The 12,590-nt window shown below is 38.9% G+C and overlaps 1 long non-coding RNA gene across 1 annotated transcript; it reads left to right on the top strand.

Moving 5' to 3' along the window:
- The first annotated feature begins 746 nt into the window (after positions 1-746).
- Positions 747-2,512, top strand: LOC140003594 (uncharacterized). Its single transcript, XR_011812503.1, has 3 exons — positions 747-878; positions 1,395-1,562; positions 2,399-2,512. It is a non-coding gene; the product is annotated as an uncharacterized lncRNA (long non-coding RNA).
- The last annotated feature ends 10,078 nt before the right edge of the window (positions 2,513-12,590 follow it).

Here is a 12,590-nt window from a genome sequence, read left to right on the forward strand (position 1 = left end):
AATAAGACTACAAATTTAATTAGACCACACTTTCACCTTCCCTCCAGCAAGGGCATATCTTTGAAGATCATTACTTACCATAAAAGCACTGCCACACAAGCTATTTTTTAAATGCAATTAACCAATATAAAATATTTGTCATTGGAGAAATAACACTTGCACTTCTTTGAGTACAGTTATTGAAAGGTACAGGCTAACTTTTTCTTCTATAGAGACGATCATGAAAGCAAACTTCTACGTGATACATGGTGTGTTTTAAAACACATTTCTTCAGTTATCAAAATTTACATTAATGACATTGTGATTAGATTGTAAGGTTTTTATTCTATAAATATTCTACTTTCCATTTAAAGCAGGAAAAAAAAATCTTCTTGTTAGTCTCCTACATACAAGGGGACATTTAGATGAATGTTCAACAGCAAATACAGCAGAATTTTGTTTTCTAACTTGCTTTAAGCACGGCTATAACCCCCAGAGCTTACATGTATGTTACTGATTCTAGGAGCCCTTTGAAAGACCTGAAAGACCGCTTGTGATGAAAAAGTGGGGGAAAACCTATCATAACGCATCTTTTAATATGCCAGTCACCATCCTAGCTTTCACTGTCTCTTCAGCTAGCTGAGGAACTCTCAGCCAGCCCAAAATTGCAGAGGTATTAGAAATAAAAATTAAATTAAAAAAAAAAAAAAAAAAGTCAAGCAAGGTAAATACCCACATAACCCCTTTCTACTTTTCATGTTGGCCTGCAGGACTGCCCAGTGTAGAAGGAGCAAGGAAGAACAAACAAATGAGCAGTTCACAAGCTGTCTCATCAGTGTCTCAATGTCCTCCTGTGCATAAATTGTGCCTCTCTACTTGAATGGTGCAATTAAAATCAGGTATCTTTATTTCAGTGGTGATGTCTGGTATCTCTAATGTAATAGGCAGCTTCATCTGATATGGCTTGTGCCTGGTGTAACATTTGGTATTTCAGAGATGTATATGACTAACAATTTTATAATCTTTCTCATTTTCTCAAGCATCCTTCCCTTTCCTCTGTTGGGTATGGTGAGGCCCTGCATCTTTAGTGTATTGATCGTATGCTTGCACAGCAAACAAAGGCATAAGTCCCTGTTGGCATGTACCTCATTCAGCCTAATCTAGCAAGCATGGATGGCAGTGGCAGGAAAGATAAGGCATGGTTTCTGGCACTCATGCTGACAGCTTCCTAGATACCCCAAGTACACCTTGATTGTTTCTGCCTTGATAGTATTCTTGAGTCTGCTACACATGCTGCTAGATTTACTCCTTTTTCCTAAACAATTAGGAAAAGAAGAAAGCACAACCCACTGCTTATTTTCAATTAACATGCTTTCATATCTTCCAGTCTCTCCAATACTTCTGTGTCCCAACAGCTAAAGAATCTGAGTACCTGAATACATCTCTAAACTTCTAATAACATGGCAGTACGTTTTCCTGGAGAGCTAATTTGTGAGGTCAGGGGAGCAACAACTCCTAAAGAAGCAATTCACAAGAATAACATTAAAGCAGCTTTGACTGCTGTGAACATTCCATTGGAACAGGTAAGATTTCCACTAATTCTGCATTTTACTACCCATTTTTACTCATCACCTATCTTAGAGGTTATCTTAGAGCCTAAGCTCCACACAGATTCACGTTCAGTACTCTCAGTGCCCATGATGAGCATTTTGAGGTCCGAAGGGCTGCTGAGACTGGCCCTATGCACTGGGTGTTAAGGACTCCATGTGGTCTTGATACCTTGCTGGCGTGTACACAATTTGCATTTTACTTGTATGGGTCTCTTGGTAACGGAGAGAAACAAGGTCATTTAGACTGGCAGCTCAAAAATATTGAGCTTAGGGAATGTTTCCTTTTTTAGACAAAATGTCCCCAAACTTGCCTTGCTTGAAATAAAGCCAGGGCTCTCTCCTTTCTGAAAGAGTTTCAGACCATATAATTGAGCGTTAACTTGGTATTTAGATATAAAATTGGATTTTGTAATGGATTTCAAATGACAAATCACTATTAGGCATTTGATCCTACATTTAAAGGGACAGGTGAAGCACCACTAGCTTTCTTATTTATGTGATGTACTCCAGTCAAAACTTTCAAGGTGGAAAATTATGTAATCTGCTTTAAAAATAAAAGAATAATAATAATAAAAAAAAATCCATTAACATTAATGTGAACAGTAGGTGGCCAACTGGTCTTCCTAGACACCTTTGAAAAAATCCAATTTTGATTTCAGCATTTGGAACTTACTTAGTGGAAAACTGTCTCGCATATCTCGCCAAACCTGAATCAGAATGCCTTCACCAGTTCTGCAAGAGACACTTAGAAACTGTAATTCTCTAACCTGTTTGCTTTATCTAATTGCATAGCTCTATGTTTCTTCCAGGAGATGCTAACTAGGGAATGATCCCTCAAGGGAAACCATGTAATGCTGAAGCATCTGAATAAGGAGCATCATTTCTAATACTCCGTGTAATCAGGACACCATCCTCCTGAACGGGTAAGTACTTCCATGCTCTTGGGCATTTCTCTTTTGCTTTAGGAATATTGTCCAAGTACAATTGTCAGGACAGCTTCCAAGGCATCTCTAGAGGTATAATACAGAATGTACAACAAATACAGACGTGACCTTTGCATTGGTAAAACATCTTTAGTTATAAGTTTATGATTGCTATTGTTTCAAATGACAGTGACTGTCAGTACTACATAATAGCTCTTTATTATTATGTCTTGTGATTCTAGATGTCCTCCTCCACATGATATTTTCTTACTATGGTAATTCTAAGTATTTTAAGCTTTTGCTTACAACCCTCAGATGGGTCACACTGAGGCTACATTTTTCTCCCCTCTGGTACTATTCTTGCAGTCTACTGTTCCAGCCATGTACTTTGCTTAAAACATTTCTTACCTGTCAGCACCTGGAGAGGAATTCACAAGCTTCTGACATCCAGTAAAAACACAATCAACCTCAATGATGTTTCTTTGAAACTACCACCTTACTATATTTATTTTCCCATCACAATTCCTGTATGAGTGCATTTATGCATGCAGCTACTGAGGTCAGAGAAGGGGAAATAGAATTAAGTAGGTTCAGTTCCAAATTTCTTATCTAAAGCCAGTTAATTCATATGGTGGCAAAATAAAGGAAGCTAAAGCAGAGTATTAAAACTGCAACTGCTGCTTAACATCAATAGGAACAGCAGGATATTTGTGGAAACCTTATTTAAAATGTGATTTCACTAACTCACTCAGTGGAGACTGCCATTCCTTACCACAGATGGTGGTGTTGGATGGACCTAGCTGCAGGACAGTCTTTCCTAGGGAGAGGCATTCAGCAACCCTATCTAAAAGCCTCTGGTTGCTTTCATCAAATAGTTAAGGTTTTGTTAATGCCCAAATGATTCCTTAATCTGAGGTGAACTGAGGATATTTTCTAGCAAAAAAATAGATATGAAAATTCTCCTTTGATTTTCCTATCATGAATTTCATTTGACACTTCAAATAGTCTAGTACACATGAGAGAGCTCAAATCACAAGTAGAAATATTAGCTGCCTGTCACTAATTGCTGATATTTGCAAATGTTTCCAGGGTACTTACATCTCTCACCTCCAGGTCCAGAGCTCAAGTTAAAAATATAAGAAGCACTAAGAATTGAATAAAAGCTCCTTCGCTGACACCTCTTACAAGTGAGATTATGAATCTTGCTACATTTTTTTTAAGAAACTGCCATCGTCTATGTCTTGACAGACATTATTTGCCACACAATAATGCTCACATAGAAAAGTGTGCCCTTCTGAGCAAAAAAAGCTTATGTGCTGTTTTATGTGATGACTTCTTCTAAGCCTGGAAGTAAAATTAAACAGCTGCTAGCAACAGTTCAGAATGATTAACCTATGTCAGGACTGTGAATTGTGGCTCCGAGCAGAAGGTTAGATGTGGTACTTAGGGACATGGGTTAGTGGGTAATATTGGTGGTAGGGGGATGATTGGACTACATGATCTTGCAGGTCTTTTCCAACCTTAATGATTCTATGACTCTCTGAGTACTGCGGCCACTAATGCAATCTGAGTGATGTTCTTTGTCTAATGCTGCCACTCTGAAGTCAGTGCCAAAAGTCGTATGAACAATACAGTAGAAAGTTAATACTTGTGCTCTGTGAAATATCACTGTCTAAAGCATAAAAGAAAAGTACAATACTTCTTTAGCCTGTTGATCCCAGCAGAAACTAAAAGTAAAGTTCCCAGGTTAGCCACTGGAAAAGGGGAGACTGACTCACTCGTTTGATTTTAGAGGAGGCTGAATAGGATTCATCATTATTATGTTATGGGACTAGACATCTTGACAGCTGGCATTTGACATCACCCACCAGAAACACACTGAACAGTCTTTTTAGAAAGTGTTAATAAACTTCTCCAGACAGTAACCAAGAGGAGCAGGTGCTTAACATTACTTATCTTATCAGAGAGCATTTGCAATTGCCAAGTCTTGCTTTTATGACTGATGAAGAGGAAAGCAAACAGGAGAATGGAGGAAAGTCACTAGAAAATTAAGATCATATAAAACCAAAACAATTTTTAAAGAACTAAAATGCTTCTAAACTCCAACCATCACTGGATAGTGGAAGCCAGATACGTTATATATAATATAATTTATGTTCAGTTGAATCTGTTCTGTGCTGCCACATGAAGCAAACATGTGTTAGCATAAACAGCTTTGCTATCTTCTCTCCCTTCACTCACCCTTCTAAGGATGTAATTGCAGTTACAAGATCTTTTGGAGTCACAAGACTATTGTATTTTCCTACCCACTATAAAGGGTACACACAATTACAGATAAGATGTACCATGTTAAACATCTGAGGATAGGATCAATCTTAAATTATTTGGCTTTCAAAAACAGAACCTCATTGTTCTACCTCGGTTATCAATCTTCAAATTGATCTCATATGAGAATTTTAAGCCATCCCATCAACACCTGAGAACAGTCTGGAATCTCGAGCATATTTCTATGTTCTTGTTATGATTCTTTTTCTTTACACGAATAGCTAATTTATGTTATCAACTTAGGTTTTAACTTATCTCGTACTCACCTTTATTTTAACAGTTCTTATCAGAGCAAAACAGAAATGATCTTCACGTTGGCAGTCTCTTTAGTATGGTGACAACACTTCTATTTTCCTACTATAAATGAATTTTAGTAAGTTGCACTCTGAATTCTTCAAATAATTTCTAACAGCTACATTGAATCTGAATTTGTGGAAGTAATCAAATATGTCCTGCAAGAGAGAGGTAAATGGATACTCTACAGTCACTTGTCACACTGACTACAACTCTTTGTTGCTCTTTCTAAAATCAACACGGAAAAGTTTTTCAAAAGAACATAGTGATCTTGGGTCTCCAACTTAAAAGACTAAATTGGTTTTCAGAGCACAGCTGCTCAGTATTTCCTAGAAAGAAATTATTTTCTGATTTGCAGCCATGGATAGCTGAGACTGCTGGAAAGCAATGTCACACCTCACTTGTGACCTTCTCTTGAAGTTTCCTTCCACATGGACCTTGAGATATCTAAGAAGTTATATGTGGTTGATGGCCATGTAAAAACTGTGCTGTCATAAATCACAAGATCAAGAAATGTGGCCAGCCTGCAGTGTGGAAATTAATAAATATTCAGGCATTTTCATTGGTATTGTAGAAGCATAGTTTAGAAAGTGGCAAGTGAACATATGATTGTTAATAACAAGAGAGAGGAATGTCAACCAGCATCACTTTGATAAAAATGCACACCATAATTTCTAGGAATCTGTAGTATTAGTAGCACAGTGTTGGAACTCCGTAACACAAGTGGCTTGGCTGTTGTGGGTGAGGATGATGTGGTTGTATCATGGGCACACGAGGGAGGTCAGAAGACATATTTAAAATGTTTATGGATGAACTTGGAAGGACTTTAAGACTGCTTAAACAAGGTTGACTTTACAGCTTTATTCATTCATAGAAGCGTGGTGGATTAAGAGGATGCTACAGCTGTGCCACTGCTGTATGGTACTGGCTACCCTGCAAAGGGCAAGAAAATTAAAGAGTTTGTGTGCATGTCTCTGTGAAGGACTAAGAGGAGCCACTGTCTGGTTGTGAGAAAGCAGGGCTTTCTGGGATCGTGAGACTACCCCTCTCCTCTAGGCTGTCTACAGGAGACAAAGACTGGTGAGTGCTGAAAGGTACTTTACTCATTGAAGAAAGAGCAAGAGAAAGCACATTAAGATCTACTGCGTCGTTTTCCTAACAGACTGGAAAAGTCTACCAAGTTTAGCAAAGAGCATTGTACCAAAACAACCTGACAAATACCTGCAGCTCCCAGGGTATGTTTATGGGTTCTGCTCAGACAAGCTGCCTTGCCTGGGATTTGAGGACACTTCTTGAATGGGATTTCAAGGGTTATTGGTGGAAGGAGATACAAGTTGTCTTCATCCTGAACTCCTCACATGTTAGAAGGATACACAGAAATCCATGCGGGCATTGGCTGTTTCCTAGCACTAGAAATGTGTGTCCGGATTGCCCTGCACTGCTGCCACATACCTATGCACAAGAATTAGTGCTTTCCAGAAGCACCAGGCAAAATTACTGTGCATGTGTAAGCCAGTCAGACAGCTGTCAAACAGATGGGCCGTATTCCAAACGTCTACGCAGGCACAGACCCACACATTTCTTTTTACAAAACTTGGTTAAAATACTCTTACCCTCAAATAAGATACTGGTGCCACTTTAGAAAAATTAGTCACGTTTCTGTACTGGACATTCTTTTTATACCACTAGCTTGTTCCCAAGTTGGGCTGACAAAGCAGCAGGGGGAAGAGAGATGTCCTTTACTGCTGCTTTACCAGCCACTGCTAGAAGATAGGAGTGTGTGACCATGAGGAAATTATAAACAGACTTTTAAAATTTGATTTTCTCAGCACACATAAGAAAAGCAGTGCTGTCTTCCAGTGTGCTTTCAACACTAACATTTACTGGGAAGTGTATGTGTCTGTGTGCACACATACAGTTTTTGGTTTGGTTTCTCTTCTTTTGACACATGAAATGTCTTTTGGATAAATTTATATACATATAAATGAAACACTGTGCTAATAGGAGCATGCAACCATCATCATCAGTAGAACCCAAGTCAAAACAGGAATAAATAATGTCTACTTGTTTTCCTAGAGAAAAACATTTTTTTTATCTGCTTAATTGATTTCTTCCTTCTCCCTACAGTTCTGCCAGCTAAGACTGACTTTAGAAATGCTTTTGCAAGGGGTCTCCTATTTGTCAGGCACCCTTGGCCAATTGAAAAGCAGTTAAGCTATTTATAAAATGTTTTGTTAGTGGGCTACAAATATCAAATTTGGAGTTAGAGTTAGGTGATAAAATAAATTGCAACTGAAAATTCATTATGGAGGACTTTTATGTATTTTCAAAGATACAGCTTTGAAAACTTCAGAAGAGGACAAAAAAATCTGGAGTACATTTTTCCAAAATGATAGTGTATTACCGTCTCCCCAGGAAATTAATCAGAATGCAATCAAAATACTTTTCCAGCTGCTGAAGTCTCTTCCTCCCTTGTGGATCTGTCTCACATAAATCAAATCTCAAATTCAAAGTCATGTTAACTGGACAGCTGTTCTCTTAAGCTACATGAAGTGGCAAGTATCTGCTGTTATCTTTGTAGCGCTTTCAATAGCCCTACTTTATGGGACTTCCTTACAGAGATCACACCAGAGAGGAAAAAAAATACAAACCCATAGCTAGTATTTTCTACGAATCAAACAGAAACTTTGTAAGTGCCAGTGGAAGTGGAATGTGGTTCTCGCTTATTCAGAATTGTGACTTTTGCTGTGGCATTTCCACCCTACAAACTGGGATCAATGGAGCTTACCAATCTTTCCTCTCATGCCTTACTCATAAGGCTTTCCTCAGAGCAAAGCACCCATGCCCTGGTTATTTACTTACATCTATACATATGTCTCTACCATTCTATACATATGTCTCTACCATTCTTCATCTTGCAAGAGCCCAGCATGGTTCGACAACTCCAAGACACTGTAGAGTTGGATTATCTTAACCTCTACACTAAGGCTGCCCACCCTGGAGAGTGAAATGAGGCAATTTTCAATAGCATAGAGCAATACCACACAACAATTTGGGTAGGAAATGAAGAACAATTACAGCTGCAGGGGAAATATAGGGCAGGCAAAATGTAATTACGCAGGCTGGAATATGGCCAGAACACTGGGGCTTAACGGTCCTTCTTATTCTTGTGAAAGGAACAACAAGGATACTTGTACCACAACAGCCAGAGTCTAGTTTTGCTTTATCTGAGCCACAGCACATCCCATGGCATAGTTCCAGCACTGTAGTAGCCATGGGCTGATGCTGCTCCAAAGGAACTAGTTGCCTTTTGATGTTCATTACATTAGGTATAAGGACTGAGGAAAGAGCCAAATTGATTTAGAAGTGACAGCACAATCTTCTAGGTAATCTAAAGGGACATGCTTTCAAACTGCAAAGCAAAGCACCACTGAAACAAGTGGCTGTTGGGAATCCAGATTCTTCAGGTGACTTTCTTTTTCTGTATTGATGTCTAACTTCTTGAGGTATAAAATCTGAAGGCAGACCAGTCAGGTAATACTGATGTATTGGACAAACACTACCTTTGTCTTTAAGGAACACTATGAATAAATGAGGGCTCGGCTATGTAGAAGTATATGAAATGTAAGAAGTTCTCCTCACAGGGAAGAAAACATTGACAGGGGAAAACTAAAATGATGCTACTTTGCTATTGGACCTTTCTAAGCCTGTTCAAAGGTGTGTGAAGGATGGACCTTGTGCTTATACAGTCATCTTTACAGATCTTGATTCCCCTCTGTATTAATAAGAAAGCAAACTGCTTTCAAACCAAGCAGTATGCACACAAAGCTTAAGATTCTGCTCAACAACTCACACTGCTTCAACACAGCAAGATGTCAGTTGCACAAACAGGAGAAACATGCTAATGAGATTCAATTAAGCAGTATAAAAGAACTCATTCAATTGACCTAGTGCATTTCTAAGCCCATTTCCCACAAAAAAAAAAAAAAAAAAAAAAAAAAAAAAGAATCCAGAAACCCTCAAGAGTGCAGTGATCAATGAATTGAGTACAAAATCCTCTGGATATCTCAAATCCTCAAAATCCAATCAATTCTGAAAGACATTTGGTAAAGGAGACACAATATTCGGAATAGACTAGAACATTATGCACATGCCAAAGTCCTTGCACAAGTGACCAGCAATCAGCAATCCACATATTTCAAGCAATGTGTTTTGCATGCCTCTACTGAGAAGTAAGGTGTAAGGTCTCACTTGTTCCTTTGTGCTCTTCACTGATAACTTAAGTAGCAGTTTAGATGTGAAAAAGCCCTAAGGAGCTGCTTTTTTCTTCCCATAGAGTAGGGGAGTGAGTTCCCACTGTACTGCACCCATACCGTCTGTGAACTACCATCTTGTCCTGGGATTTGTGCTGTTGCAGCAAAGTGGCACAGGAGCCTTATGAAATATCACCATGTGTTAGGTTGTGTAAGATAATGTGCTTCTGTGTGAAGAGAGGTTTTCTTAGACAGCAAGGTACTGTTCTTTCCAGAAAAGCACCCAGTACATTGCTCTGGAATGGGGGGAAAAAAAAAATCATGGCTCCTCTCAGATGAATTTGACATGGTTTGCAGTATGAAAACGATGTTAATTGCAATTTTAAAATGATCTCTCTTTAGCTGTTATCAATGAACTCTAAAGATTGGTCTTAATGGTAGGATCCCTGATGGTTTGAAGCACAGTGTGTTGAAGAAAGAGATTTTAAAACTTTTTTGGATGACAGGAGATGTTGGCACTGTCACCATCTTCACTTCTATTGTCCCTGATGAAACTGGCTTTTGGTACTTCCTCAGCCATACAAGGCTTCTATAGTCTCTTTTCTCCTTTATTTGAATGCTGTGATGAGAGACTCAAATCTTTTTGTCCTTGCTATACTTAGTATCTGTCCTTGTATTCAATAGTTTTCTTTCTCTTCCAGATGTTATCAAAGTCCAACAACTGGTCTTGAGAGCCAAGACAGATGTAAGCTATTTTTTAAAACACAGTTCAAGCCAACTTTCTTTCTTTGTGATGTAAAAATATAATGAAACATTATGAATGCCTTTTAATGCTATAGAAATACAAAAATAAGTGCTATAATAATCATTAGATTATTTATCATCATCTGTCAAGGCCAAATCCTAGCTCTAATAGCAATCACTATGGCTAGGCTCCAATGTAATTATTATCAGGGACCTGCTCCAAAGACCATCATCAAAGTCAATGAGAAAGTTTTTTCCCACTGAGTTCAGGGTACTTTGGATGAGGCCCTAAACTGTCTAATCCTGCAGAAGCTGTCTGCTCCTTCAAAGCCAACACTCACAGCACTGAGGTTGCTGGTGGTAGAGATACTTCAAGGCAGCAATCTCCATAGTACTACCTAGGGAAGTTTGACTAACCAGATTTAAACAGCAGTTCAGTCCTTTCCTTCACTACATCAGGTTGCTGTATGCCTTACTGTCACCTTAACAGTTGTGGTGATGCTAATCAGTTTTGTGGTTTGCACGAGAGGATCTTTCAAACAGACTATTGATTTGCAGGCCAGAAATGCATTGCAGCTTGGACAGCAGCTTACTGAATAGTGGCAGCAAGACGTCCCGTTTTCACAGCTTCTCCACTTCATTCTTGAATAAGGCATAAGGAGCACAAGTTAAATTGTAACATCTCAGTATTTCCAAATCAAAACCAAGTTTGTTGAAATGCTATAAAGTTTTCTCTGCACTTTGACCCCACAAAAAGGTGGATAGGGGTAGTTTCAGTAGTCACACATATTCCTGCTTGTTTTAATCAACAGATGATTAATAGCAAATTATGATCATAATAGTATGTTTTATCCCAAAGACTCCAAGACCTCTCAATAAAACATTGGCTGAGTGCTGTGCAAAATTACACTCAAGCAATTGAATTCAAATGAGGGTGGCCCTCCTTTAACCTCTGCAATGTGACCACTTTCAAGAAGGAGCGCAGCACCTGCTCATCAGAACGCGTTGTTCCATGCAATGAGAAACAGCAAGAAGATTCTCTGAAAAAGTCAACTGGAACACTGGTGAGTACTTGAAAATTACTACTTAGATGAGTGGGTGAGGAAAATACGAGTTAGACTTAGGTTAGCTAGTACAGATAGGACGCTATGGGATCTTGCATTAAAAATTCTAGCCAGAACCTGAATTCAGCTGATCCAGTACCAACATTTCACACACCTTTCTGCTCGGTAAGTAAGGTTACACTGCGCAACACCTGTGTAATTACATTTTTTATCCTAGTCCTGGCTAGACATAACCTTTTTCAAGCTTTTGAGAACTGGTGACTTATAGCCAAAAATGTAATAACCGGAAGCCTTCTCTCTATTTGCTATAAGTTAGTTGCTATCTGATATCTAGCTGTCAAAAGCTCTAATATAAAAAATAACAAGGAAAGGAAAGGAAAATGCTGACCACAGGGATGTATTTTTGGGGGAGGGAAAAAAAAAAGTATAAATGTTACATTTTTGAAAGATTACACTCTGGAATTGTTTAAGCAGTTGACAAATAGAATGATCAGAGCAACGATCTGTTCTTTGTGTCTTCTAGAACAGCATTAAAAATATAACGCTGTAGCTTGTAAGGTTTAGCAGTATTAAAACTGGTGCGAGCACAGTGACAGCAATAGCTCTTAAACCTGCCAAAACAAGTACTGACTTGCTTTGTACTTACCAATGTAACTGTCTTCTTCCTTCAGGACTGCAGATAGCAGCTTCCAGTTTAAACTCATTTTCATTTTCCTCAATAGAACAATCATATGTTCAAGGTTTCAGCCTTCAACCCCCTGTCCCCCTAATACTGGCTTTATTAGATTGCTAAGACACTGCCTCACAACATTTCTTGCCAAATGCACACTTAGACCCTCCAGATCATCCAGGTTATGCCAAATTCCAGGAAGTGGCAGTTCAGTCCCACTGGAATACTTATCCCGCATGTAAGACTCTGGCCTGTTTTCTGAATTGATTAGGCACCTAGATTTACTCCCTTCCTCCTCCCAGAAATGCCTATGTTAGAACATGTATGCACCCAATGCATACTTCAGGGGTGTCAGTGGTCAGTCACACCCCTGTGGGGACAGGTCTGTGCATCCAGGAACCAGGCATTCAATGGATTCCTCTAGCTATTTGCTTCTGAATCGCCAGCTTGCCAACAAAGCAGGTGAAGCCTAGCACATTTATAAATAATCTGTAGGAAACTCAGGGAAAACCTCACAGTTTTCCTCCCCCACAAGATCTTTAAACAGAAGTTCCCTTTTCTTAGATGTTTATAAGGCATTCTGCAGGATACAACAGAATTACAAATCAGATAGTAAGTTCAGTGGAGAGATGGACATTTTTATGTGTAGGTACCAAGGGTAGGATAGCTACCAAGTGTCAATAGTACCACAAGCTTGTGCAGTCTGAACTGAAATTCATGGTGTATAC

Source organism: Anas platyrhynchos, chromosome 13, assembly GCF_047663525.1.
Source record: "Anas platyrhynchos isolate ZD024472 breed Pekin duck chromosome 13, IASCAAS_PekinDuck_T2T, whole genome shotgun sequence".
Lineage (NCBI taxonomy): Eukaryota > Metazoa > Chordata > Aves > Anseriformes > Anatidae > Anas > Anas platyrhynchos.